Source organism: Hypanus sabinus, chromosome 30, assembly GCF_030144855.1.
Source record: "Hypanus sabinus isolate sHypSab1 chromosome 30, sHypSab1.hap1, whole genome shotgun sequence".
NCBI classification, from domain to species: Eukaryota; Metazoa; Chordata; class Chondrichthyes; order Myliobatiformes; family Dasyatidae; genus Hypanus; species Hypanus sabinus.
This window is the reverse complement of record NC_082735.1, coordinates 34,330,636-34,357,532: the sequence shown is the minus strand read 5'-3', so window position 1 is coordinate 34,357,532 and position 26,897 is coordinate 34,330,636. Positions and strand designations below refer to the sequence as shown.

General features: G+C 41.9%; 2 long non-coding RNA genes across 2 annotated transcripts; both read right to left on the bottom strand.

Moving 5' to 3' along the window:
* Positions 1 to 9,055: 9,055 nt before the first annotated feature.
* Positions 9,056 to 19,854, bottom strand: LOC132383554 (uncharacterized). The gene is made up of 3 exons (XR_009508712.1): positions 19,334 to 19,854; positions 16,008 to 16,124; positions 9,056 to 10,764 (listed from the first exon to the last, which is right to left on the bottom strand). It is a non-coding gene; the product is annotated as an uncharacterized LOC132383554 (long non-coding RNA).
* Positions 19,855 to 21,431: 1,577 nt separating this feature from the next.
* LOC132383553 (uncharacterized) lies at positions 21,432 to 26,559 on the bottom strand. The gene is made up of 6 exons (XR_009508711.1): positions 26,428 to 26,559; positions 24,019 to 24,039; positions 23,906 to 23,932; positions 23,539 to 23,583; positions 22,574 to 22,678; positions 21,432 to 21,912 (listed from the first exon to the last, which is right to left on the bottom strand). It is a non-coding gene; the product is annotated as an uncharacterized LOC132383553 (long non-coding RNA).
* Between the last annotated feature and the right edge of the window lie 338 nt (positions 26,560 to 26,897).

The following is a 26,897-nucleotide window of genomic DNA, read 5'->3' as shown; positions in this document are numbered from 1 at the left end:
AATTAATAAAAAAAACAATAAATATTGAGAACATGAGATGAAGAGTCCTTGAAAGTGTGACCATTGGTTGTCGGAACACTTCAATAGGTACATTTAATGTCAGAGAAATGTATGCAATATACACCCTGAAATTCTTATTCTTCACAAACATCCATGAAAACAAAGGAGAGCCCCACGAATGATTGACAGTTAAATGTTAGAACCCCAAAGCCCCCCCAGCTCCCACTCCCACACACAAGCAGCAGCAAGGAAATGATGCTCCCCTCCCCAGCAGAAAAAAAAGCATCTGCACCCTCCACCGAACACTCCAGCATGCAGCAAAGCATCAGTAAAGGCACAGATTTGCAGTACCCCAAAGACTACTCGATCACCCTGTATTCGACGTACCACTGGCACTGCCTCTCCCTAATAAGGGAAAAAGAGGTGTCCCTGTTTCACAGCGAGAGGTGAGGTAGTGAAGTTATTCCTCCCCCCACCCCAATTCAAGAGCCTGATGGTTGAGGAGTAATAACTATTCCTGAGAGTCCTGAGCCTCCTGTACCACCTGCCTGATGGCAAGAAGAGAGCATGACCTGGGTGGTGGGGGTCCCTAATGATGGATGCTGCTTTCCTACGACAGTGTTCCATGTAGACATACTCAGTGTTGGGCAGAGCTTTACCTGTGATGGACTGAGCCATATTCACCCCTGCAGCTCCACAGGAACAGCATCCTGAGCATCTCCACCGACCAGTGATATCACCTAGTTGCTGAGATTGCTGGGCAAACTGGAGAGGGCATATTTTGTCACCTCCTGACTTTGCAATGACTCTCCACCATCTACAAAGTCCACGTTCATTGTATGGAATGTTCTAGATGCACCTTAGTGCTGCTTCAAGTTCAATGAAGAGTTTTTAACGCATTCAGCACACAACATAAATTTCTACAACTCCTCAAAGCTTCCTTGACAGCACATGGAAACACTTCAATAACTGAGCTAAGTGCAAATAACACTTTTAATCCTCTTACATAGAACATAGAAATTTATAGCACATTACAGGCCCTTCAGCCCACAATGTTGTGCCGACCATGTAACCTACTCTAGAAACTGCCTAGAATTTCCCTACTGCAGAGCCGGCTATTTTTCTAAGCTCCATGTGCCTATCTAAGAGGCTCTTAAAAGACCCTATTGTATCCTCTTCCACTACCACCACCAGCAGTGCATTCCACACACCCACCACTCTGTGTGTGAAAAACTTACCCCTGACATCTCTACTTCCAAGCACCTTAAAACTGTGCCCCCTCGTGTTAGCCATTTCAGTCCTGGGAAAAAGCCTCTGGCTATCCACACGATCAATGCCTCTCATCATCTTATACACCTCTATCAGGTCACCTCTGATCATTAGTATCAATACTAATCAGAATTCCTCAGATTATGGAAAATACTCGGGAGATTATAAATGCGATGGTTCTATTCTGGCAAGGAGGGAGTGAGGAATAAACAGAACCGGGAAAGCCAATTAGCCTATTTTTATTCTTTATTTTAGAGAAACAACAGGAGTAGCCTGTCTGGTCTTTTGAGCCATGCTGCCCCAACAACACCCAAGATCCTTCAATTTAACTCTAACCTAATGATGGGACAATTTGCAATGACCAATTTACCTACAAACAGTCTTTGGACTGTGGGGAAACCAGAGCTCCTGGAGGAAATCCATGCATTCCATGGGGAGGACGTACTGGGACTCCTTACAGAGGATGCTGGGATTGCATTCTGCACTCCAGCTGTAATAGTGCGGTGCTAACCATACACTACCGTGCTCCCCGCCAACATGGCAGCTTAGTATCTGACATCAGGAAAGTAATGGAAGGAAGTACAAATGGGCTACCCTGAAAACTAATTAGTTTGATCTATTGAAAGAAAAATCATGTTTAGAGAATTTATTTGGTTCTTTATGCTTATAATTGTCAGGGTGAATAATAGAACCACAGGATATTTTGTATTTGGATTTCATAAAAAGCTGCCACATAATAGAAAACTTCACAAGCTTACAATCATTATGTTTTGTATCTCCAAAGCATAAAAACTAATTGAAAGGAAAACAAGGGAGCCAGGAATGTGAGTCTCACTTCTTTTTCACTTCAAGTGAGATGCACGTTTACTACTTTTAATATAACCACAATGAATTATGTAAACTACACAGAACACTCAATCAAATAATATATTTACAATCTACCCCTCTTTCTCTCTCTCTCACACACACACTTTACCTCTCAACTTGGATGGACAACAACTCTCAATCCCATTTAAAGCAATCACCTCAAGGTCAAATTCATCCAGTTGCTGGTAAAAATGGGAAAAATGGGATTTCTGCTGCACATTCCAGCTATTTTGTGTGGCCATGGAGACCGGAGATGGCTGTGTGCAGTCTTTTCTAATTTCCCTTTGGATCATCTTTGCCAAAACAGGGAGACTTTCGATTTGCATTAGGGATGGAGAATACGTCAAGAAGAGTCTCCTCTTCTTATAAAATTTTCAGATATTTCCTTTTCCAAGGGTAAACGGGAGAGTCCATCAGCAACTCCCTGATTTGTTGCCCCCTTGAATTTGATGTTGTAATTGTGTCCTCCAATAAGCAGAGCTCATCTCTGCATTTGTCCTGCCACTGTTACTGGAACACCCTCTGTGGATTGAAGAAGGACATTAGTGGTTGATGATCAGTAATGAGGGTAAACTCTTTCCCATACAAGTACTGGTTGAATCGTTTTACACCCCAAACCAGACGACGTGCGTATTTTTTCTCCTCAGCGGTAAGGAAGCATATTTCACTTCCATCACTCATAACATGTGACATGACTGCTCCTATACCATAACGCAGGGCATCGCAGGAAAACTTTACCGGATTATGTGGATCATAATGTGTGACTACAACACCTAACATCACCATTTCCCTTGCCTTTTTGAAAGCTACCTCACACTGCTTTGTCCATTGCCATTTCTTCCTGGTCTGTAGTAATGAGTTAAAGGGGTGGAGCACAGTAGCCAGGATTGGCAGGAACCTGTTATAGTAGTTGAAAACCCCAAAAAAGGACCACAACTGTGACACATCCTTTGGCCTTGGGGGCTCCAGCATTGCCTGAATTTTCTCAGCTCGCTTGTGTAAATCTTGCGCGTTGATTGTGTGACTACAGTAAGTGATGCTTGGCTTAAAGAATTCATGCTTGTCGTGAGAAGCTCTGAGCCTGTAATCTTCTAATCTTTTTAACACTGTCTTGAGATTTTGAAGATGGCCCTTGTCATCCTTACTGCTGACAATGATGTCATCCAGGTCATACTGAATGGCTAAACAGCCTTGCAGCACTTGGTCCATAGCTTTCTGCCAGAGTGCAGATGCCACTCCAAAAATAAGCCTATTACAGTGATTAAAGTCCTTTGTGAGTGTTTATGGTGGGAAACACTTTGGACTCTTCAAACATCTCCATCTGTAGGTAGGCCTCAGCTAAGTCCACTTGGCTGAATTGTTTCCTGCCAGAAAGGTTTGTAAAGAAATCTTATGCCTGGCAGAGGGAATTGATTAACTTTTTACTGGGTTAATGGTGGGCTTAACAGATCCTAACAGACCTATTTTTCATGGCTACTGGGACCGCTGGCATTGCCCATGGGCTCTACACAACCTTGGAAAGAATTCCTTCAGCCTCCATGCAATCTAGTTCACTGGCTAATTTACCACGGGTGGTACAAGGAACTGGATAGGCTTTGCAAAACTTGTGTGCATAATTTTCATTTAACATTATTTTACCCTTGATATGTTTTAGTTTTCCAATGCTGTGGCATCACCCAACACCTTCCATAATTCACTTTCAGTTGACTATTGCAGGGGATGTGGCATGCAAATGGTAGATGGATCTCCAATCAAGCTGTGTTTGTCTCAGCCCATCATGGCCCTACAATGCTGGCCCTTCTGTTTTTACCACGTACAAGCTCAGTGTTGGTTCTTATTTTTCATTGGCTATTCAATTTGTTTTAATATATTCTCAATTCACTCAGTATACAAAATCCAGTTATCTCTTGTGCAATCGAACACATCAATCCTTCCGATGCAGCCAGCCATTTCTGCTTTTTTAAGTCATTTATTTATAATTATTATCACCCGGTACTCTGTTTATTAACCCATGTATGTCTATTTTCCACCTTTTTAAAAAATCAACCATGTTCTCTCTCTCTCCATTCTGAAGTGACACGTGCTGTGGTTTAACAGGTAGGTAGTTGACTCTGGTTTGTTTTAAAACATACCTTGTCTTCCCTGTTATATTTGGTAACTCCAAGACATAAAAACTAATTGAAAGGGAAACAAGGGAGCCAGGAATGCAAGTCTAACATCATTTTTGCTTTAAGCAAGACATGCACATATATCATGGCGGCATAATAACGTATGCCAGTTACGTACTTTTACATATGACCAGCAATGCATTAAGTAAACAAAAATGAATGCTTAATCAAACAATATATTTACAATATCACTCAAGTATTACTGAAATATTCAATACATAACAAATATTATTTATCTAACAGACAAAAAGCTGAGAGTGGGGATGAATGGGACACTTTTGAGGCTAGATGGGCATAAATATGACAAATGAAATCCAAAGAATATGAGAAATGTAACATGCTTAGAGATGACGAACAAAGCCAGGAAATATCAATGGTAGGATTCTAGAACACTTTGTGGAACTGAGGGACTTGGTGGGCTCATGTCCACAGACCCATGAAGGTAGCTAAAATAATGTATCATTGAATCAGGCTCGGGGGTTTGGAGAGTGAGACAGAAAACACTGTCTGCGAATAAGCACGTTAATCATTTATTTACAAACAGTAAAAAAAAATAACAATTACAGCATGGAAACAGGCTATCTCAGCCCTTCTAGTCCAAATTCAGCCAAACATTCATGTTCTCCCAAGTTACACAAACTACAGAACTAAATATTCCACAGACACTTAGCTAAGATGGTGCATGGAGCACAGTGTGCAGTGTGCCTTAGACAAAGAGAGAGATAGCTAGCCTCTTGCTTGTGCTATTTTATACCCAGTAAATTTGAAACTGGACACCAGGCTGCCAACCAATGGGAAAAGCAGCTGCAGTTTCTAAACTATCCAATCACAAAGGAAGGAGTTTTTGACAAGTAGAATAAGCCACACCCACCACAGGATAAATAATTAAGAAGGCCTGTGAAATATTTGACAAAGTGTAGGGGATAAGAACAAAGCAGTCACATTAATGATGCATAGAACATTCATCACAATCATTATGTGCCTTGTCGTATGACAAGGGCAATCATGGTCTTCCATCTGTCAACAATCCAAGAACTTCTAATAAGCTCTTCAAAACTTTTTCCTGTTCATCCCTTGATGTAACTCACGAAAGGCTGAAGTGTGTAGTTCTGGTAATCACAAGATGCATTAGCACTTGAGGGTGCAAAGGAGACTTGCAGGCCTGGAAATCTTAAACTCTGAGCAGAGCTTAGCTGGGCAGGATGGTTTTCAAAGTTCAAAGTACCTGTAAATTTATTATCAAAGTACATATATGTCACCACATACAGCCCTGAGATTCATTTTCCTGCGGACATATCTACTCAGCAAATCTATATCAGGATCTATGAAAGATCAACCAGAATGCAGAAGACAACAAACTGTGCAAATGGAAATATAAATAAAAAATGAGACCATGAAATAACAAGATAAAATGAGATTACTGGTTGCGGGAACATCTCAATCGATGGGCGAGTGACTGCAGTTACCCCCTTTTGTTAGCCTCATGGTTGAGGGGCAGTAACTGTTCCTGAACCTGGTGGTATGAGTCCTGAGGCAGCCAGCAAGAAGAGAGTATCACCTGGGTGATGGGGATCTCTGATGATGGACGCTGCTTTCCAATGACAGCGTTTCATGTAGATGTGCTCAATAGTTGGGAGGACTTTCCTTGTAATGTACTGGTGCAAATTCACCACCTTTGTAGGATTTTCCATTCAAAGGCAACTTTGAACTTTGATTCAGGAAAAAAGTGAAAAAAAAAGAAAGATAAGTAATAGAGGTGGCTGGATCAAAGGTTAATACAGATGGAACCAGGAAGAAAAAGCTGTTTATCAGAGGAGACGATCATTAGAGGCATGGGTTGAACATAGCTGATAGGACAATTGGAATTTGAGAGGGTGATAAACTTTCATCATATTCAGAGGATAACTGAAAGAGCAATCCCTACAAAGCTACAGATCAAGAAACAGGAAATGTGGACCACTTTATAGCTAGGATACAGGATGGGCCAAATGGCCATTTTCACAGCATAAGCCTCTATGATTATCGAAAGCAAGCCTTGAAAACTGCACTGTTTCCACCCTTTTGATTTCTTGTCTTGTCTCACAGGCACAACTCAAGGAAAAGCTCAGCCTAGCCTGTACAATGCTAACCCCTACACCCATTCCCCACAGCCTGGGCAGACAGCAGACCAGAGAGCTGTGGAATAAGATAGTTCTAGAGTCACACTGGAGAGCAGGTGTAGCTCAGCTAATTCTGAGATCCCCAATCTTTCTCTTCAACTCAGAAAGTTATCATTAATCTCCTTACTGCCAATATTTCCCTTTCAGTATCTGAGTATAAAGTGGACTCTATTTTCCCACTTTGCATTGGTGGGATTGCAAATGGATTGGAAGTCCAACAGTATAACCACAAGATTAACTAACTCATTAATATCATATTAAGAACATGTAGACATTTTCCCTGCTGTATTTAAAATGAAGATTAATTAGGAGTTATTTATCCAAAGAATATTGACATCCTAGAAAAGCAAGATAACATAAATAGCTTTGATAGACATTGGTGGCTCCCAAAGTACCAGGGATATATTGAAAGCTCATCAAATCTGTGTTCATCCTTGGGTGGGAGGGTGGAGATACATCTCTACCAAAGGCATGTTAGGCGCTCCTTCCCTCTACTAGCCTGCAGGTTACCCTTGGGCAAGGTGTAGCACCTGCATACCCCCCTTTGATTAGGGTCTCATTAAGCCATGGGAGCAGCTGGTGCAGATCACAAGTCCTGGTTATGCGACCACTTACACCAGGCAGACAATCTCTGAAGAGTATTGATAATGGCTGGGGTCACCCATCTTGTAAAGACACGGCCCAGAAGGCGGCATAGCAAACCACTTCAGTAGAAAAATCTGCCAAGAACAATCATGGTCATGGAAAGACCATGATCACCCACATCATAAGGCACTGCACATAATAAACAAATGATGTGGACATCCTAATTTAACCAAGCTTAAAAGACTTGTTCAATACTGAATTTCACAGAGCTGCAAGCTAATAGTGTTAATGCAGGAGAGGTACTGAGAACTGATTCATAGATAAGATGGGAGTCTCAAATCTGATTGTGCACTCATCCAGAATCTCAAAGAAAGAAAAAACAGAAATGATCGAAAAACTCAACCAGTCAAGCAGCATCTGCAGATAGAGAAACTATTTAACTATTCTGCCACATAAGTGGTGGAAGAGGCTTTGAAGTACAGACAGAATTTGGATTAAGACAGAAGACTATGGCAGATCAGGCAATAAAGAGCATGGTTACCAACAGTTAGCAAGACATTTTAAAGGAGCAGGGAAGAAAGGGATGTAAGCAAGATATGGAAGGATGGAAGGCAGCTTACACGGAAATGGAAAATGAAGACTGAAAAGCACCTAGATCTGGAAGCAATCTCACTACAGCAGTCTAGGAAGCCACAGACCAATCAGAATGAAAACGGGACCGAGAATTAACTTGGCAGGCAACACCCACAAAATGTAGGAGGAACTCAGCAGGTCAGGCAGCACTAGCAGAGAGGAGTAAACAGTCGGGGCCCGGACGCTCCACCTGACCTGGAAAGGAAGCGCAGCATCCCTCCTGCAGACTGAGCACTGGTGCTCCACAGTGACCGTCCAGTCTGAGTGTGGTGTCTGTGCTCAGTCCACAGCTGCATTTGAGCAACTTCTGTATTTCACGTGGCCTGGATGGTCACTAGGTTGAGGCACTTTTCAGACATCAGACCAACAATACAGCATTGTACAATAATCACAACAGAACAGGATTTCCACAGATAGAAATTAGGTTTGGAGTGTTTCCATTTTAGTAGTTCAGAAAGAGCATAAAGTACTCCTACCCTAACTGTGCAGGAAAGCGGTGTCCATCATCAGGGACCTCCACCACCCAGGCCATGCTCTCATCACACTGCTGTCGTCAGGAAAAAGGTACAGGAGCCTCAGGACCCACCCAGTTCAGGAACGGTTACTATCCCTCAACCATCAGGCTCTTGAACCAGTGGGAATAACTTCACTTGCCCCACCACTGAAATGTTCCCACAACCTATGGACTCACTTTCAAGGACCCCATCATATCATGTTCTCGATATTTATTGCCTACTTATTCATTTTTCTCCTTTCTTTTTGAATTTACAGCTTGTTGAATTTTGTTTTGCATGTTGGTTGTCCGTCCTATTGGGTGTGTCATTCATGGGTTCTACCTGTACTGTGTTTCTTGTATTTACTGTGAATGCCAACAAAAAAATGAATCTCAGGGTTGTATATGCTGACACATATGTACTTTGGACTTGCTTTGTCGGTTACCCAATGGAGTTCTCAAAAGAGGCAGTGTGTAGGATTGCACACAAGTCCTGACTGAGCAAGCCTAGGCTGCAGTTCGTGACTGGAGTGCATCTAACACGGTTTCTCCCTTGGGCACATTCGGACTGTCACATCTGTTCAGGATGGTTGGAAACAAAATGCTCCCTGATGCGTATGTAGGGCAGCTTCATGCCAGGGGGCTGCACTTACATAAAGGAAAATGTTGCAACATCAGCCCTTATGTAACTCACATTTTCGTGTCACTGGAAGCTGTCCAGACAGCTGCCCACAAGCTCTAGTAGACATTGGGCTCAAATCAAACGCATGAACAATGATGAAGTGACGATGAAGAGTGTGTACACAGGTACTCCTGTTCCCACAGACACACTGAGTTTAATGAGGCCTTATTTTTTTTAATGTAATTTCCTGGCACTAAGTCTGATTTTTTTATTTTGTTCATTTTTATATTTCAAGCTTGGATGCTTTTGGTGTTGAGAGTCAAAGCAAGTGAGAGCAAAGTGACTAAATTAGCTTCACTTTACACTGTTGTTCAAATCATTGACCCAAATTCAATTCTACAATGATGCCACTTTTATTCTGCTGTGAGGGCGCAAGGAAGACCACGTTTGAGTCTGCTGGTAGAGTGCAGTCTTTGTCTCACAGCTCAGAGCTGCTTTTCAACTGAGATTAACCCAGAGAAATGGGCTAATATTAATTTCTTCACTGCCTGTGACCACCAGTCCCCTAGTATGACAAACCAGTGATAGGAAAAACACTCTAATTATACATTACCAAATACTAGATCCATTCTCCATGTCCTTGTCTAAGTTCAGAACGATTTCCAAACACTGTATTACAAATATACATATCCAGGATACAGTGTGCAGAGGAGAGTCTTTGTTAAGTGCTCAGGTCCACTAACTAAGCTCTGAACCCAACAACCTGGTGAGGTACACCACTGATAAGAAAGCACGGCAGCACCTCTACTGTGTTTGCAAAAATTCAGCATGACATCTAATACTTTGACAAACTTCTATAGACGTGTGGTGGAGAGTATATTGACTGGCTGCATCACAGCCTGGTATGGGAACACCAACGGCCTTGAATGGAAAACCCTACAAACAGTAGTGCATACAGCCAGTCCATCACGGGTAAAGCTTTTCCCATCATTGAGAATGCCTGAATGAAACACTACTGCAGGAGAGCAGCACCCATCATCAGGGACCTCCACCACCCGGGACAGGGTCTCTTCTTGCTTTTGCAAAAAGGAAGGTGGTACAGGGGCCTCAGGATTCAAACCACCAGGTTCCAGATCAGTTATTACCCCCAACTATCAGGCTCTTGAACCAAAGGGGTTAACTTCACTTGCTCCACCATTGAAATGTTCCCACAACCTATGGACTCACTTTCAAGGACTCTTCGCCTCATGTTCTTACTATTTATTGCTTATTTATTAATTATTATTATTATTATTATTTCTTTCCTTTTGAACTTGCAGACTTTTGTCTTTTCCACACTGGCTGAATGCTCAATTTGGTGCAGCCTTTCATTGATTTTATTATGATTATTATTCTATTATAGATTTATTGAGTATGCCAGCAAGAAAATAAATCTCAGGGTTGTATGTGGTGACATATATGTATTTTGACAATGAATTTACTTTGAACTTTGATATGCCTTCAAATTACAATTGTTAGGACACACAGGTCAGAAAAGCCTTGATACAACTGACGCTAAACTCTCCTTGAGTATGTACCTTGCTGTTAATGCAATAACTTTAAGTTATTTAGTTGCAGTTACATTTTAAGTCCACATAAAAGATTCTCACTGATTGCATTCAGGAAGGGTTTGAATTAGCCACTCCAACATCATTCATTTTCTCAGCTTTTAGGTTCTTCCAGCTTGAACGGAATGCCACGAGGGGGCCATGTTACATTGATTCCTGTCCATTTTGTGGCTGCCTGTTCTCTGATATCCCTGCCTTTTAGTTGGCCCTGGTTTCAGCAGCTTGACGGGGTTTCCCCTTTCTCAGTCATTCTCCTGACACTATAGGAGGACACGCCAATGCCCAGTACAGCAAGCAGCAGTGCAGAAAGGTTGATGACTCCGTCGGTACTGTGAATCACAGCTTCACCCGCAAGCTGCATCTGTGCAAATAAAAAAAACACCAGTGTTTTTTAGTAGCATTATTTCTCTGCCCCCCTCAGTTAGCCAACCCCGCCATGAGAGGAGTTCACATATTGCACAAGCAGCATTATAGTAAATTTCAGTTTAATATCCTGCATGCTGACTTCTTGGTGTGCTCTGCACCATCCCTCAATATTGAACACAACACAATCCATTTGACCAACTTCATTCTCATTGGCCAAAGCAGGGCTAACTGGGCTAATTTCACTTTTCAATCCTTGATTCATATACTTCTAAATAATGTCTCTTCAAATCAGGGGTTCCCCAACTATTTTTTCTTAATGCTGAAGTCCTACCATAAACCCAGGTTGGGAACCCTTGGTTCAAATGTTCATCAATCATCAGAATACCCTTTGAATATGATGAAGAATTTTGCATCACTCCAGACCCTTACCACTGTGGCTGGAAGTCACCTTCCTCACACTCTGGTCTTTCTCTCAGTCATCTTCAATCTCTGTCACTTAGTTTGTTGCATTACTCTGTGAGTGAAATAGGTCTTACCTTTTCACCCTGTCTGGGTCACTCATGATCTTATTAAATCTCACCAAAGCCTCTTTTGTCCCAAAGTCAAATCTTAACTAAATTGCGTCACCCTAGTAACATTGTTGTAAGTATCACCTGCATTCCCTAGTGCTATCATCTTCTTCCTGTAGTATTGTGATCAGACACAGTGGGTGAGCTGCAGCCTGATCAGTGATTTATGAAGTGTTACCTTGATTTCTCTCCTTCCACATTCCATGTCCCAGCCAACAAATGCAAATGCCTCACATACCATCTTAATGATAACTGTGACAGGCTGTTGTCCTCCTTGTGTTACTGAGGAAAGATCCCAAAGGAAAACATCCTTTACTCAAAAATATCAGCCTTGTTTCTCTCCCCATTGATGCTGCCCAAGTCTGTCATTACTGCCTCTTCAAGTATAAAAATAATTTGTTCATCCTTTTTGACTTCCCTGTTAATTTTCCTTTTCACTGATTACCAATGTTTCCAATCTTATTTCTTTTTCCCCCATTCACTTCTGTTATTTTATCTGTTTTATTTCTTGTTTTTGGCAATTTGCCTTTTATTTGAAGTCTGTTCCAACTTCTGTATATAGTCTGCATTTTAAATAATTACATTCTGTACTTTCCCAATGTACACATGCCTCCCTCATGCCTATAGAACTCTCTCAGTAATGGGATTGGTTCTGCTATTGCTAACACCCATCATTGCATTATTAATGGTTCTGAGGCATCTGTGAGGGGACTGGTTAGTTAACACACACAAGATGTTGGAGGAACTCAGCAGGTCGGGCAGCATCTATTGGAGGGGAATAACTAGTCAACGTTTCAGGCCAAGACTCTTCACCTGCTGAGCTCCTCCAACCTTCTATGTGCATTACTGTGAATTTCCATCATCTGTAGTAACTCAAACAAGAGAAAATCTGCAGATGCTGGAAATCCACGCAACACACAAAATGCTGAGGAGCTCAGCAGGCCAGGCGGTTTCTACGGAAAAGAGTAAACAGTTGACGTTTTGAGCTGAGACTCTTCATCAGGACTGGGAAGAATAAGAGAGATGAGAAGTCAGAGCAAGGTGGAGGGAGGAGAGGAAGATGTACAAAGTAGTAGTTGATGGGCGAGATCAGGAGAGGGGGAGGTGAGCTGGGAAGTCGATTATTGAAAGAGATAACGTGCTGGAGAAAGGGAAAACTGACAGGAGAGGGCAGAAGACCATGGAACAAAGGGAAGGAGGAGAAGCAGCAGGGGAAAGTAATAGGCAGAGGGGGAATGGGGAGTTGTGAAGAGGGGGACAATTACTGGAAGAGACCTGAAGAATATCTTATGTTTATACCAATTAGTTAAGTTGATTTTTGTAACTAGGCCACTGGATCTGCTTGGTTGGTAGAGCAATTAGCTCACATATTTTTGCAAGCTGTGAATTGGCTGAACACAGATTCCTAGAATAATGGGAATAATTATTCCTAGAATAATTAGGAAGAGGGCCAAGTGGAAACACATACACACCCTTGTCTCTCTTGAAGAGACTACAGGAAGATAAATACACCTTGTGCTGCTCCTGACAGAGCCTACATTTCGTATTACCAAGGTTTCATTGCGGCTTTTCCTTTCACCGCACCAGTGCCTTCGCTTCAGTCATTTTTCATTTTATTAGGTGTTTTAGGGCATCTGACCCCATGAAGGGGTTTCTCATGGGCTGGGGATGAACGGGGATTGTGGCAAAGACCAGCTCACTGCCTCACGGTGAGATTAGATTGTACTTAGCGATACACATGGTAACAGGCGCTTCCTGTCGATGTGCTCGCACCACCCAATTACACCCACGTGAACAATTTATTTATTGACCGGTACGCCTTTGGACTGTAGGAGGAAACCAGAGCACCCGGAGAAAATCCATGTGGTCACGGGAAGAACGTACAAACTTCTTACAGGCGGCAGCAGCAGAAATATCGCTGATGCTGTAATAGTAAAACTCTGCCCACTACCCTACCGAAACAATTAGATTCTGGACTCTAGGGCTTTCAGAATCAGGTTTAATATCACTGGCATACGATGTGACATTTGTTAACTCTGCAGCAGCAGTTCAATGCAATGCGGGATAATAGAGAAAAAGAACTGAATTACAGTAAATGTACAAATATTAATTAGTTAAATTAAGGTAAGTAGTGTAAAAACTTATCAGAAATCTCAAAAACTGAGCATAGCATCAAAAGTATTTAAAAAACATGTGAACCAACATCACTGATGCAGACTCTGCCTTTGGGATGTTGCTTTTAATATTTAATTCTGTCGCTTACATAACAGCTGCTGATTCTAATTCATTCGGAGTAGGGATCAGTGAATTGAGTATACAAAAATAACCAGCTGTCATTCCAGGCTGGGTCAAAGAATCTCAAAAATGAAATTCTCTTCGCTCCTGCCGTCAGGGTTCCCTACACATTAATGCCTTTCCTCTCCCCCACACCCTATAAAATGGTGTTGCTCCTCCATCTGCTAGTGCCGCCCCATGTCTGATCTACTAACAAATGGTTTTTATTTCCTCTCCCTCCCCCCCCCCCACTGGAACCAGCACTGGGGAGGGGAGGGAAAAGAGGGTCCATACCATGGGAGACAGACACCCAACAGGGTGTCATTCAAGAATTCATTCTTCGTCTGGGATCTGTGAGTGCTGGTCGTTGTAAGCTGGAAAGGAAATGTGTCAAAAGGCTCCAGTTCCTTAAAAAAGACAAGGAAAGATTATTATCTGGGAAAATGGGGAGCACTTTTTTGGTAAACTTGTTGAGAGCAAAGTGGACTCTACTCCTGGTCTGGGGGTGAATCGGCAGATTGGGACGGGGATCACAATAAAGATGCCAAGGTTGGTCCCAGTTCCCCCAAAAGGAGGGAATGCATGTAAGCACAGAAAGATAGAAAATCTACAGCACATTACAGGCCCTTCGGCCCACAACATTCGGCCACGTAACCTACGCTCAAAACTGCCTAGAATTACCTACCGCATAGCCTTCCATTTTACTAAGAGTCTCCTAAAAGACTCTATTGTATCCACCTCTACCACCTTCGCTGGCAGTGCATTCCACACACCCACCACTCCCTGTGTGAAAAACTTACCCCTGACATCCCCTCTGTACCTACTTCCAAGCACCTTAAAGCTGTGCCCCCTAGCTGTGCCACTTCAAACAGAGGATAGCTGGCTCACTCTAGATGTTCCTGTGTGAAGGTTGAGGTATGGTTCTGTCCTAAAATTACAGCACAGCTTCATCAGGAATGCATCTTCATCTCAGGAGGTTCCACCCAATCATAATTTCAAAGATGGAAAGGAAAAGAAAATTAAATGTTTATCCCCAAGAGATGTCACCTGTTAAGAGAATCTGTGAATAATGATCATTAGATCACTTTGTGTCTCTAACTGCTTATCAATCAGTGATAGATCATTTTAACCTTACTGGTCTAAATGGTTTTCAGGTCCATAAAGACCTCCTCCCTTCCTACTTTTACTAGCAGTTTATTCTGCTGTTCTTTTCTCCCTCAAGCATTTGTCTTAAAATATTTTTATGCCTATCTCCTCAACATCTCCCATGGTGGCAACTTCTATGTTCTGACCGTATTCACTAAAGAAAGCTCTTCTGGATTCCTACTAGACTCTTTAGTGACTGCCATAAATTCAATGTCCTTCGGTATGGTTGCTCCAGGGAATGGAAACATCTTTTCTGTATTGTATCCTCCAAAAAAAATCCTCAAGTTAACTACATTTTAGCTTTTCCTTCTCCAAAGGCAGCCCCAGACACTTGAATGTTACAGTCATTATAATCTCTCAATTCTAGTATCATCTTTTTTGCACTTTTTCCAGTTTCTAAAGACATGGACACCAGAACAATGCACTGTAAGATTTAACCAACATTCTGCATTTTCTTGCAATTTTCTCAGTTTCTCTAGACACACAGACACCAAATCAATGTACTGTAAGATTTGACCAACATAATACATGTCTTTAACATAACTTTGGTGCTTATTTCAACCTGTTTAGAAGTGTTCCAGGTGCTGTGAGTGATACATTATTCAGTAACGTGAATTTCATAGTTCAGTGAGTTGCATATTCCTTCATTCTTTTACTCTATTTATTTTCCATGAAATATATATGCTGCCTTTGTTCTTAAAATTAAATGCACCTCATACTCTTTAAATCTTCATGCCAAAGGTGCAAATTTATTAATTCCAACCTTAAACATGCTGTTTTCTTCAGCATTAACTATACCCCAATTTGGTAACATCTGCAAGTTCCAGAATTACATTTCAAACTTCAGAAACTAAAATAATTTATGTGATTTAGGAATATCAATGATTCCACCACCAATCCTAGAGCAGAATAAGTAGCAGGCTGGACACAAAGCTGTTCACAGAGAGATGCTAAGTTAGTTGCCCAGACTGGTAAAACATTTACTCTGTTACTCGCCCAACTTTATATGTTCTAAACTTAATCATGAGTCTGAAGGATGGTAGCATCTTCAATGACTTTTGAAACGCATATATGTATATTATATCTGTGACATTATCCTTATAGACCCCTTCTGCAACTGCATTGAACATGACAGTATAAATAACAATGGAGTTTACTCCGTTAATGTCTTTGTAGCTGCTCTAATTTTACTGAACGCTGCCTTGTTTTCTCCACTGCACATTCCCAAATGCACTTAATGTCTACTTACCTGTAATAGTCGGAAGTAACTAGGAGTTAATCTGCTCAGCCGAATGATCATGTCCAGCATAGAGAAAGAAAAGTATTTGATTCAGATGAGGGCTGCATGCAATTCCAATTGTCCCCCCTGAGAAGAAAACTTCACATTATTGACCAAACAATCTTAGTTAAATCACCACAGCCCTGTCTTGTTGAAGTGAATTTAACCCAACCTCTTGTCTGCCGGATGTCTGGTTCCACACGGCCTTTTATACTGAGCTTTTTGCATTTAGTGATGTCACTAGACTATTGAACCATCTGTCAAAAAACATCAGTGTTGTGCATTCAGGATCGAGGCAGTCGCTTCACCGAGGAGCAGACACAAACACATCAGTTCTCTCCCTGCTCTCAGTACTGGCAGGACCCAAGGGTCCTTCTTCAAGCTTAATCAGATAACATGACTCCATTACGTCCACCGGACACTGGAAACTTTTAGACGGCCTATTGTTTGGTTTTCTTCTCACTGGATATACCCACACTGACCTAACCCTCTTTCTGGAGGCAACTTTTTAAAAAAATTTTCCTTACTCCTCGTCCTAACATTTGTATATCTGTGAACTTGTAAAGCTACTGTGACACTGTAATTTACTTTGGGATCATTAAAGTATCTACCTTACATAGTTTTGAGTTGGAAGCATCTCTCAGTTATTAAGACTCATCTCTGCAGTCCCATTCCCCTCGATAGCAGGAAAGTATAATTGGAGCAATGGGCAGATTATATCGGAAAGCCATAAAGAAGATTAAAATAATCCCTTGATGGCTGTGTGTATTGAGAGCCATGGAAGTCACCATTCAGTGGGCAAAAAATTCTTCCTCACATCTGAACTAACTGCAAAACGGGGACAGAAAACAACGTCTGGGAAGCTCTGCCAAAGTGACCCTGATTCACTTTCTGTTCCTACTGAGTTATCAACTTCTTTGGTAACCTTCCTTCTTCCCACACACTGGCACCAGCAAAACGGAACAGGTCTACTATCACCAACTGACAACCATCGTGAAATTAGTTGCTTTGCAGCAATTACCATAAATTACAGAAGTTGACTAACAGTAGTGTTCATAGACTGTTCAGACATCTGATGGCAGAGGAAAAGCTGAGTGAGAGTCTTCGGACTCCTATACCTCCTCCGCAATGGGTGCAAAAACAAAGAGGGCATATCTTAGATGGCAAGGAGGGTTTAATGATGGATACCATCTTCTTGAAGCACCTCAATGGTGGGAAGGTTGTGCCTGTGATGGAAGTGGTTGAATCCAAGTTGTTTCCATTGGTAGATGAGACTAGAACCAGGAGACATTGCCTCAAGATTCAGGGGAGAAGATTTAGGACGGAGATGAGGAAAAACTATTTTTCCCCAGAGTGTGGGGCATCTGTGGAATTCTCTGCCCAGGAAAGCAGTTGAAGCTTCTTCACTAAATATATTTAAGATACAGTTAGATAGGTTTTTACATAGTAGGGGAATTAAGGGTTATGGGGAAAAAGCAGGTAGATGGAGCTGAGTTTACAGACAGATCAGCCATGATCTTATTGAATGACGGGGCAGGCTCAATGGGCTGGATGGCTTACTCCTGTTCCTATTTCTTATGTAATCTGTAGCCCGTATGTGAGACTGTGGTTTGCTCCCACACAGGTCTCCTCTCCAAAAGGGTCTGTTCCTGAGGGTCATATACTTTGGATGCATATGCCCGAATTTGAAATGTGAATGATGCTGGACATTCGTCATTGAGATGAGTTTAATGCTGCTTGTTACTCTTCAAACTCATCCTGAGGACCAATCAATAATGGGCATTCACTGAACACAAACTGGACGGCATTTTTATTTACCAACTCTGTGTGATGTAATGCATTGTCATTAATTGACTCACTCCCTCTCTGTTCATTGGATCCCTTCCTAACTGCAAGAAGAGCACCTGGGAATGCTTGTGAAGCAACCCCATACTCATGAGAACAGCAAGAGGCCACATAGTCAAAGGATCTTTTCCACTTACATACTAGAGAATTCTGAAAATAATGAGAACCATTCTGGGCTGCTGGTCCTGTGATTTAACACTGCATTCTTCAAAAGCAAGATTTTAGTACCAGGTGCAAATTGCAAATCAGGCAGAAAGTGAGGACCTGGCATCAGTCCCAAGACATCACCCCAGGGGAAGGTGGAGGAAGTTCATAATCAGATTTCCATGGAACCCGAGATTACTTGGCTAATCAATGGTGATGGTTGCTTCCACCTAAACGGGATAGACCACTGCAAACAAATCATCATGTGAAGTACAACCAGCTGTCTTATCATGGAAGAAATAAAGAGGGAGATCTCAAATAGTTTTTATATTATCCAATTGAGGAAACTGTCCGTCACAGTCAGACTGTTGGCATTTAAACTTTTTCTGTAACTACCTTCATGGCAATGCACACAAAATGCTGGAGGAACTCGGCAGGTTAGACAGCATCTATCGGTCGACGTTTCCTGCCGAGACCTTTGGGTTTTTCCATAGATGCTGCCTGACTTGCAGAGTTCCGCCAGCATTTTGTGTGGTGTTCCAGATTTTCAACATATGCAGAATCCCCAGTGTTTATTTTTTTCACTTGGCCATGTCCAGTTTCCAGTTTAACATTGAGACCCTTGTGTCACAAATTCCTGTTGCTCTGACTTTAACAACAGTAGGACTAGACTAGCAGAGGTTACCGTAAGCTTACTTGAACCAGAGTTGTGAGATGTGCAAAGGTGCATAAATCAGTTACGGAGAAAGAACAATTCCCAAAATTCAAAGTTCCAGGAATATAATTGAGAAGAAAAATATACTTACACAGATTAGTGGCTATGTTAGCGTATTTATTGATTGCAAGGGATGTGGAAACTGGCAGCCAGAGCTTTGAGAAGTTAGCTGGGCAAGCACTTGTTTTTTGATAATTTGAAGAAAGAGGATTCTTTCTTCAACGGGATTAACAGGAATGCCCTCGTGGATTGATTGGATGGATCGAAAGGGTCCTCCTACCGGATAGTATGCTTTTTTATAACGTGGGTCAGGGTAGAAATCATTGTGGGCATATTACATTACGCAAGCCAGATGGGTGTTCGTTTCAGGCTGAATGTCCGTTTTGAGTTTTAGCTTCAAGTGCCGTTCAGAAATGTTATTCATTCCTGTTAAACTTCATTCTGCCCCGGTTTTTTCTATTGTCCTAGTCTTCTGTATTTGCGTGGATTTAAAAACAACTGCAGCTCAACCTAAGGGCGGCTTGGTGCTGCTCGTACTTAACAGTTTAGGCAAGTAAATCTATACAAAACACGGCAAAAAGAGAGAACTTACCGCGTGGGGTGGTAAACGACAACTTGAACAACCGGGACTCGAACCGAACTACATTACTGCGGACACAAGAGGCAATTTCAAACCGTTTCCGCCCCGCTCTCAAACTACAACCACGGGAAACGCCTTCAAATCCAGCCTACTGGGAGCGGCTCCAAATCTGCTTCTGAATCGGTCCAACCTAATACCTGGGGCGGTTGCTGTTTGGGGGGACTGTAATCTGACATCGGCTCCCCATTCCCGTCTTGAGACAACCCGTGGTTCAATACGGGAATTGAACCCGGGTTGGTGTTCATAGCTATTCGTCCTGATTTGAACGTCAAATCCAGGCATTAATCTTCAATTCTACCTTCTTTGGTCATTTCGACGGCATAGGAATGCGGCTTATAACGCCACTCTCTCACAACACGAATCGATTCTCACCTCCAAGTTTTCCGTCGCCACGTGGGTTTCCTCCCACATTGCATAAATATACGAGATGATAACTGTAAATTGCCCCGAACATGTGTTGAAATGTGGGGAAACAGAATGAGAGTAGTGTAGATGGTCGGACGATCTCGGTGTTTCTGTCGGCTTTCCATAACTTGAAGCATTTTACCCCAGTCACGGCAACCTAAACTTGTTGATTCCGAATAGTCGCCTGCCCGCCATCGCGTCTGTTTCTCATTTTAGCGTTTAGCTCATGTATAATTAATGCTGAGTTTATTAAAGTAAAAACAAGTGTTCCTTCATATTGGTCACTGTCCAGATTACTGCAATGATGCCAACCCTTGGAGCTGTAGACGTGGAAAAATTACCAAAACGTTCCCCACCGCCTGATCTGATTCACAAATGACCACCAGGTCTCATACCAATCTTAAAAAGTGATTAATAATGTCTCCATTAAGATTGTGGATGTTTTAAATTTAGTGCTGATATTATTTAACTGGTTCCCCTGATGATTTTCATACCAAAATGTCTAGCTTTCAACTTAGCAAATACCAAAATCCTAACACTAGTAAAACAGGCTCTAAGGAACAATGTACCAATTATAAACCAATCATAATCGGGTTAAGAGTAGCCACCCAAAACAGAAAATATTAAACACAGAGATTCTGCAGAAGTAAATTCCTTGAGCATGCAGTGTATTACACACAAAATGCTGGAGCAAATCAATCAACAGGGGAATAAGCAACATTTCAGGCCTAGACCCATCACCATAACTCTACTTTAAATATATTCCCATTCCCATCCCAATAAGTTACAGAAGAAGCACAACTTCCTATGCTTCTCACACATACTTGACCAATGGCTGTTAGTTGGTTCTTGCTGGGTTAAACAATTCCAATTGTGGGATTGTGTGTGGAGGAAGGGAAGCTCTACTGCCCACTGCCATGTTACTCCAAGCAGGTCACCTTAGGCTGAGCTGCAGTTCTTCAAATCCAGAAACTAGGACAAGAACTAGAACGTATAAATAAAGGTTACAGAGATCTGTAACACACCCATGCCCTGCAAGCAAGTATTGTGGCTCACCTTCAGGCTCTGTGGAGCTTTAGGTAACTTCTACTCAAAAGCTATGGTTTGGTATCCCAAACAGCAACTGGAGCCCCAAAAAAAAGAAAATTCCATGTATTGGAAGCGTCATTAAACAAAGGCACACCTGCTCCTTCAGGTGGAAGTATAAAGAACCTAAGGCTTTATTGTGAAGCATTTCTTCCTCACTGAAACAAGAACTTCCGGGTACTAGCTAAAAGTTGTTGCTGTACACCAGGGGTTCCCTACTCTTTTTATGCCATGGAACAGTACCATTAAACAAGGGGCATGTGGATCCCAGGTTGGGAAATCCTCCTGAACAGTATTTCTCACAGTTGTTACTATATCCCTCACATGGGATGTGCACAGGATGTTTGAGCAGAGATGTCATAGTGTTTGTCAGGTACATACAGAAAGAGCTACAATTATAAACATATTTAGCTCTAGCTGAGGAAAAGCAGATACAAGTACATCCCTGAATTGTGGATTAGATTACATTGATCATCTGACTGAAATTCTGAATAGACCAAGGAACCAAAAATAGCCACCATTAATGGAAGCCATGCCATTTAGATATAATAGACACATGACAAGCAAAACAATATCCAACTTTATTTAAGTAGCAAATTTAAAACTCCGTGGAATTAAAAATTCCATTTGAGCCAAAAGAGATTCTATTTCCATTTTCAAACAGTAATTATTAAAAAAAATGTTTTTAAATTTTAAATGGCCAAATCTGAAAATAATGATTTCACACGGGTCAGGAACTGCCAATAACATGAATAGACATTGCAAACGTAACTTCATCTGATGGAAGAGATAGAAAATGGTCAAAATTGAGGGGTTTGTGTGGGAGCAAAAAGGAGTTTAATATCAAGCCATTCAACATGCAATTTGTATACAAAATCTCCAAAATAAAACAATGCAAGCACCCACATTTGCTCACTCAAAAGTAAAAAAAAAGTTGCCTTTATAAAAACTGATAAAAATATTCCTTTCAACTGCACACGTTGCAGGAAATTGATAAGCCTTCCAGACGCTGTTGATACCGTCAACTTTGCTTCTCAAGCCTGCAATAAATAAATAAATTAGATTAGTTCCAATTGTGGAGATTTTATTTGAAATCAGTGTTCCTTGATGATCTGTAGTGAGAACACAAAGTGAGATTATTGCAGGGGAAACTACTGACCACCAGGACCATCCAATATAGCCACCACTCCTTCAGAGTGCTCTCACTCTTACAAGACTGATTGCACTAGCAAGTCATTCTAATATAGTCAATGCCATCATTACAATCTAGCTTAAATCTTCAATTCCAGCATATTCTTGGGGTGTACACACCTAGATTAACAGTTAGAAACTAAGCTGTGGAACCGACTATATCATGACAGACCTGAGGAACTGAACAATCTCTTCCTGTCCCCAACCTCGTTAGGAGTTAATTTCTAATTCCAAATCCACAGTTTAGATATTTCACTTCTTTTAATCAATACGTCACAGGAAATTTCACAGAATGTAACAAGATTAAATTACTGGAGTCTGCCACCATTATTACGGATCATAACTGCACAATTCAAGCTCTCCCAAACCCTCAAATTAAAATTAACCTTGATGTACTACTATGCCTATAAGGAAACTGTTTACTGATCAATACAGCTAAAAGTGGACCAAAGACAGGAATTCTAATTGGGTCAACAGTACAAGGATATACCAGAGGCTGTATGATGTTACCTCTTTGTTTTCTCCATTTTGGGCAGGAGCAGTGCTGGGTTCCTGGTTCGAGTCACTTGCTTTGCCTTTGACAACCTTTGGTTTCTTAGCTTTCCCAGCAGATTTCTGCAGAACAGAAATATTATTGAAAACACCTAGATGAATAGCTTGAAACTAAGCTGTGGAAATGACTATATCATGACAGACTTGAGGAACTGAACAATCTCTTCCTGTCCCTGACCTCATTAAGAAATTGTACAAATGACGTTGATAGGCTGCACATTCCTCAACATAAAGACAAATGAACAACAACCAATGGATGTACAGAGGGTGTCAGAAACTATTGTGAGTTAGGGATCTGAGAGGTTAGGTCCCCTGCCCACCCTCCCCACCCCGAGGGGACTGACTATCTGGAATTAAATGCCACAAGAGATTATGACAGATACAACATTTAAAAGGCGTTTGACAGGAACGTGGATAGCAGAGACATAGAGCAATATGGCCCCAATGCAGGGACTGCACTAATTATATTAGTGAGCATCATGATCTGAGTGAATGCAGTATGCTGAAAGAGCTTATTTGTCCTGTATTGTGAACTTTTCTGATTGTATAATTCTTACAAACATAACTCAACTTCTAGCCCTTACATCGGGGGGGGGGGGGGGGGGTTCCCAATCATTTTTTATACCATGGACCCCAGGTTGGAAACCCCTGCCTTAAAGACTTTTTTTTTTAAAAAAGAGGCCTTGCCAAAGATTTATTCTCATCTCACAATCTTCCATGGGATTCATTAGATTAGAAATCAGAATCAGGAACCATGACCTCCTCTCCTGAACTATACCACTTGAATTGGTCAACTAAAGAGGAAAAGATTGATACAAGAACATTTTTGATCTAAATGCATCAAAAATGAGACAGTTGCTTGACTAAACAGAATAGAGCTGGTTGAAAATGAACATTTATTGACAGTAACCTGAAAAACTTACCTTCGCTGGTGCCTTCTTGGTCGGAGGAGCTGTCACGACAATTGACTGTTGTGAATCAGTGGAAAAAAAGTGAGAAACATCCTCCAATCTCTGCGTTAGTACAAGAACTAGGAGACCAATCAGTATTTTCATGAGTTAAACAAAGTAACATGTTAATTATCTATACGTGTTAGGACTCCATTTTTTTTAAAATGATAAAATCTTTATTTTAAATATCCTAGGAGGGTATACTAGCTGCAGTGAACTTGAGACATGTTGAAACGCAGTCAATCCTCCAGTAAAACTTTACTTAAATTTACAAGATAGCATCATGCTGGAGATGGAAACTTCAACAAGCTGATCTGCTATAGGTATCATAAGTACCTACCCGTTTTCGCAATGATCTCCTCGGTTCCTGCAAAACAAGTTTAAAGGAAGGAAATCAGTATTCAAACGTAGATAACATAGATATGTGAAACCTATAACAAAAATAATACTTACTTCAGGCCCTTGAGTGTCATTCTAGAACAAGAAAGAGAATTGTATTTTATTGCAAAATGATACACACATATTACTACAGCAAAAAACAGAAAAATATTACTTTATTGAGGAAATGGAAAAGCAGGCAAACACCACATTGAGTTAAGCAGTTCATAAAAGATTATGTTAATTATATAGAAGCAGACTGGGATAAACTGCCAGATGCGCTTTTTTTAAAAAGTACTACTGGAAGAGGTAGTGATTGAATGATACTTTAAATCAAAGTATCATTTAGTAAACATTAATCTACCAGGTGCTCCCAACCTGTTTTATGCCATGGACCAATATTATTTATGCAAATAATGTGGTCTGTGGACCCCAGGTTGTGAACGGTTGAAACACTGAGGAGGTAAAATACGAACAAAAATTGAAAGGAAATAGCTAAGATAAGTTACAGCACTTCTGAGCTCTATATTTTACACTATCCACAATTGTAATAAAAACCAATCCATCCCACTCTTTTGAATTGCTGACTTGATTATGTTAGATTAGCCAAGTACAAAGGAGTGTGTAGAAAATCATTACCAGTATTGGTTCAATGAACTGCTACAAAATGGTTACTCACTTCCTGTCATTTCAAGTTACAAATAATGAGCTGAGTTTCACTTTCTGAAAACAGCAAGTTTACAGAGAGAAGGCAGTTTCTATTCTATGCAAATTAAAATTCAAACCACCCCATGTGCACCAATTACAATTGTGCCAAAGTCCAATTTGCATTTCTGTGAAAACAAAATTCAAGTTAAGCCTTCAGTAAATTTCTATCAAGCAGAGGACATAGCAAAGTCTCCTCCCTTTCACACAAGAGTTGACATAGGAGAAATTCTTTCAACTGCAAAAAATTCTAATTATTGACACTGTTTAAAACGGTTTAATCTGGAATACTGCCATATATTGTTTTAAAAACGTCAATGCTTTTGAAAAATCTTACACCTAAAGGGAGACTTTGTTTGAAATATTATACATCACGTATTAAAAAAGTCTTTCAATAATACAATTAGATGCAGCTACCAAACAGGTGACATGAGATTACCCGTGTCATGTTCAATTTAAAACGGAAAATCAGTTAGTCCTTTCCACGTAATCAGCTAGGAGTAAGTTATCATTTCTTTATCTGCATTAATTATACCAACCCAGGAACTTTCAGAATCCCTCAGATCAGGGGTTCCCAAGATTTTTTAATGCTTCATATGCATTTCCGAGCAATCCTTGGAACATAAAGGCTTGAAAAAGTTCCGGAAATGGAAAAAAACTAATGAGACTAATAGCATCAAAAGCCTCATGGTTTTTGGAGATACAGCAACACTGATAACAGTACCATAGCCTTTGGTCATATCAAACAACAACGCTGTTATACACAGAACGGGGCAAACAAATTAGGCAAATTTGAATCTACTTTGTTACAAGTTTGAAACTAATAAATCGGAGTACAACGAATAAAAATTGTCCCATTAAAATTAGACATCTCAGTCAAAATAATAAGGTATCGGTCGAAAAAGGTAATCAAGGACTGAAAACTGTATTTTAAAACTTCTGAATAAATACTTAATTTATTCCCAAAACTGCACAAATTGATTTATATTTCAGAATAATGTAGGTTAATCAAAATATCGTGGCAGGTTCATTTTTAGTAAATTTACTCAACCGCCAGTGAACTAGGGAGGAGAGCCAGGTTAACGATTCAAACAGAAACCACTGACAGTTTATGTTCAAGGAACATAATCACTGATGGCCGAGCGTAAATTTCCAGTAAGAGGAATCCCAAATTTCGCTAATGCGGTGAAAATGTAAAAGGTAGAACTGCTGGGATTTAAATTAAAATCAGGCTGATGGCCCTGTGGACGGGATAGGAAACGTGAGGATGAAGACGGAGGCGGGAAGATGCCACTCCGCCATACTGTGCCACCTAGAAACCTCCAACTTCCTACAGACCCTTCCAGTCTCGGGATCCTCCGTTTGCAACTCCCCGTGTCCGGGGGGGGAAACAAAAACAAGCGGGCGCCTGGAGACGCGAACGGTAGCGGGGGCCCTGCCCGATGTTCCCGCGCTGCCCTTGTCTCCGTTCCCCGAGGCCCCGGAGCCGAGCCGAGCCGAGCCGAGCCGAGCCGCCGGGGGGGCGGGGCCCTGCCGCCGTTATCAGGAATGCGGGCTGGGGAACGGTGCGCGCATCTGGGAATGGGGGGGGGATTATTTTATTAAAAACGCGCTCCGGCAGACGCAGGTTAACAGCGGAGGCGCCGACCTAGGCCCACCTTGCCTGCACCGTGGGGGGGGGGCAGAATGGCCAGGCATCCCGCGCAAACCCCCCCCCTCCATCCCACACAGAGGGAAAACGGCCCGGCTCGGGAGGCAGGTGACCGACCGCGCACTCACCGACTTGCGGGGCATCTTGGCTGCTGGTCGAAGGCTCGGCGGGGCAAATGGACGTCCGTCTGCCAAACAGCGCTCGCTCTCACCGACTGGCCACAAGGCGGGAACCGGTTCCAACCAGAACCTCCAACTCGAACGCCATTGGCCGGCGCGGTCACGTGGGCGCGGGAGGTGGGGGGAATCGGCGGCCAGACTGGGGGGGGGGGGGTCGGTGGAGGAGGGTTAAATGGCGACTGGCTCTGGGGGGAGGGGATAAACCGGCGGGTATAAGGACAAAAAGGGTGAATCAGCAGGAGAGAAGCAATAAACCTGGGGGCGAGGAGTGAGGTTGGGTGGGTGGGTGGGTGGGTGGGGGGGGGGTCAATGAGGAGTGGGAAGGGGGAATTGAACCCGCCTTTGGAGAGCTTAGCCATTGGGGTGCTGGCAGAGGTCCACCGTTGTGGGGAGGGGGGAGGGTGGAGGGTGGGCATATG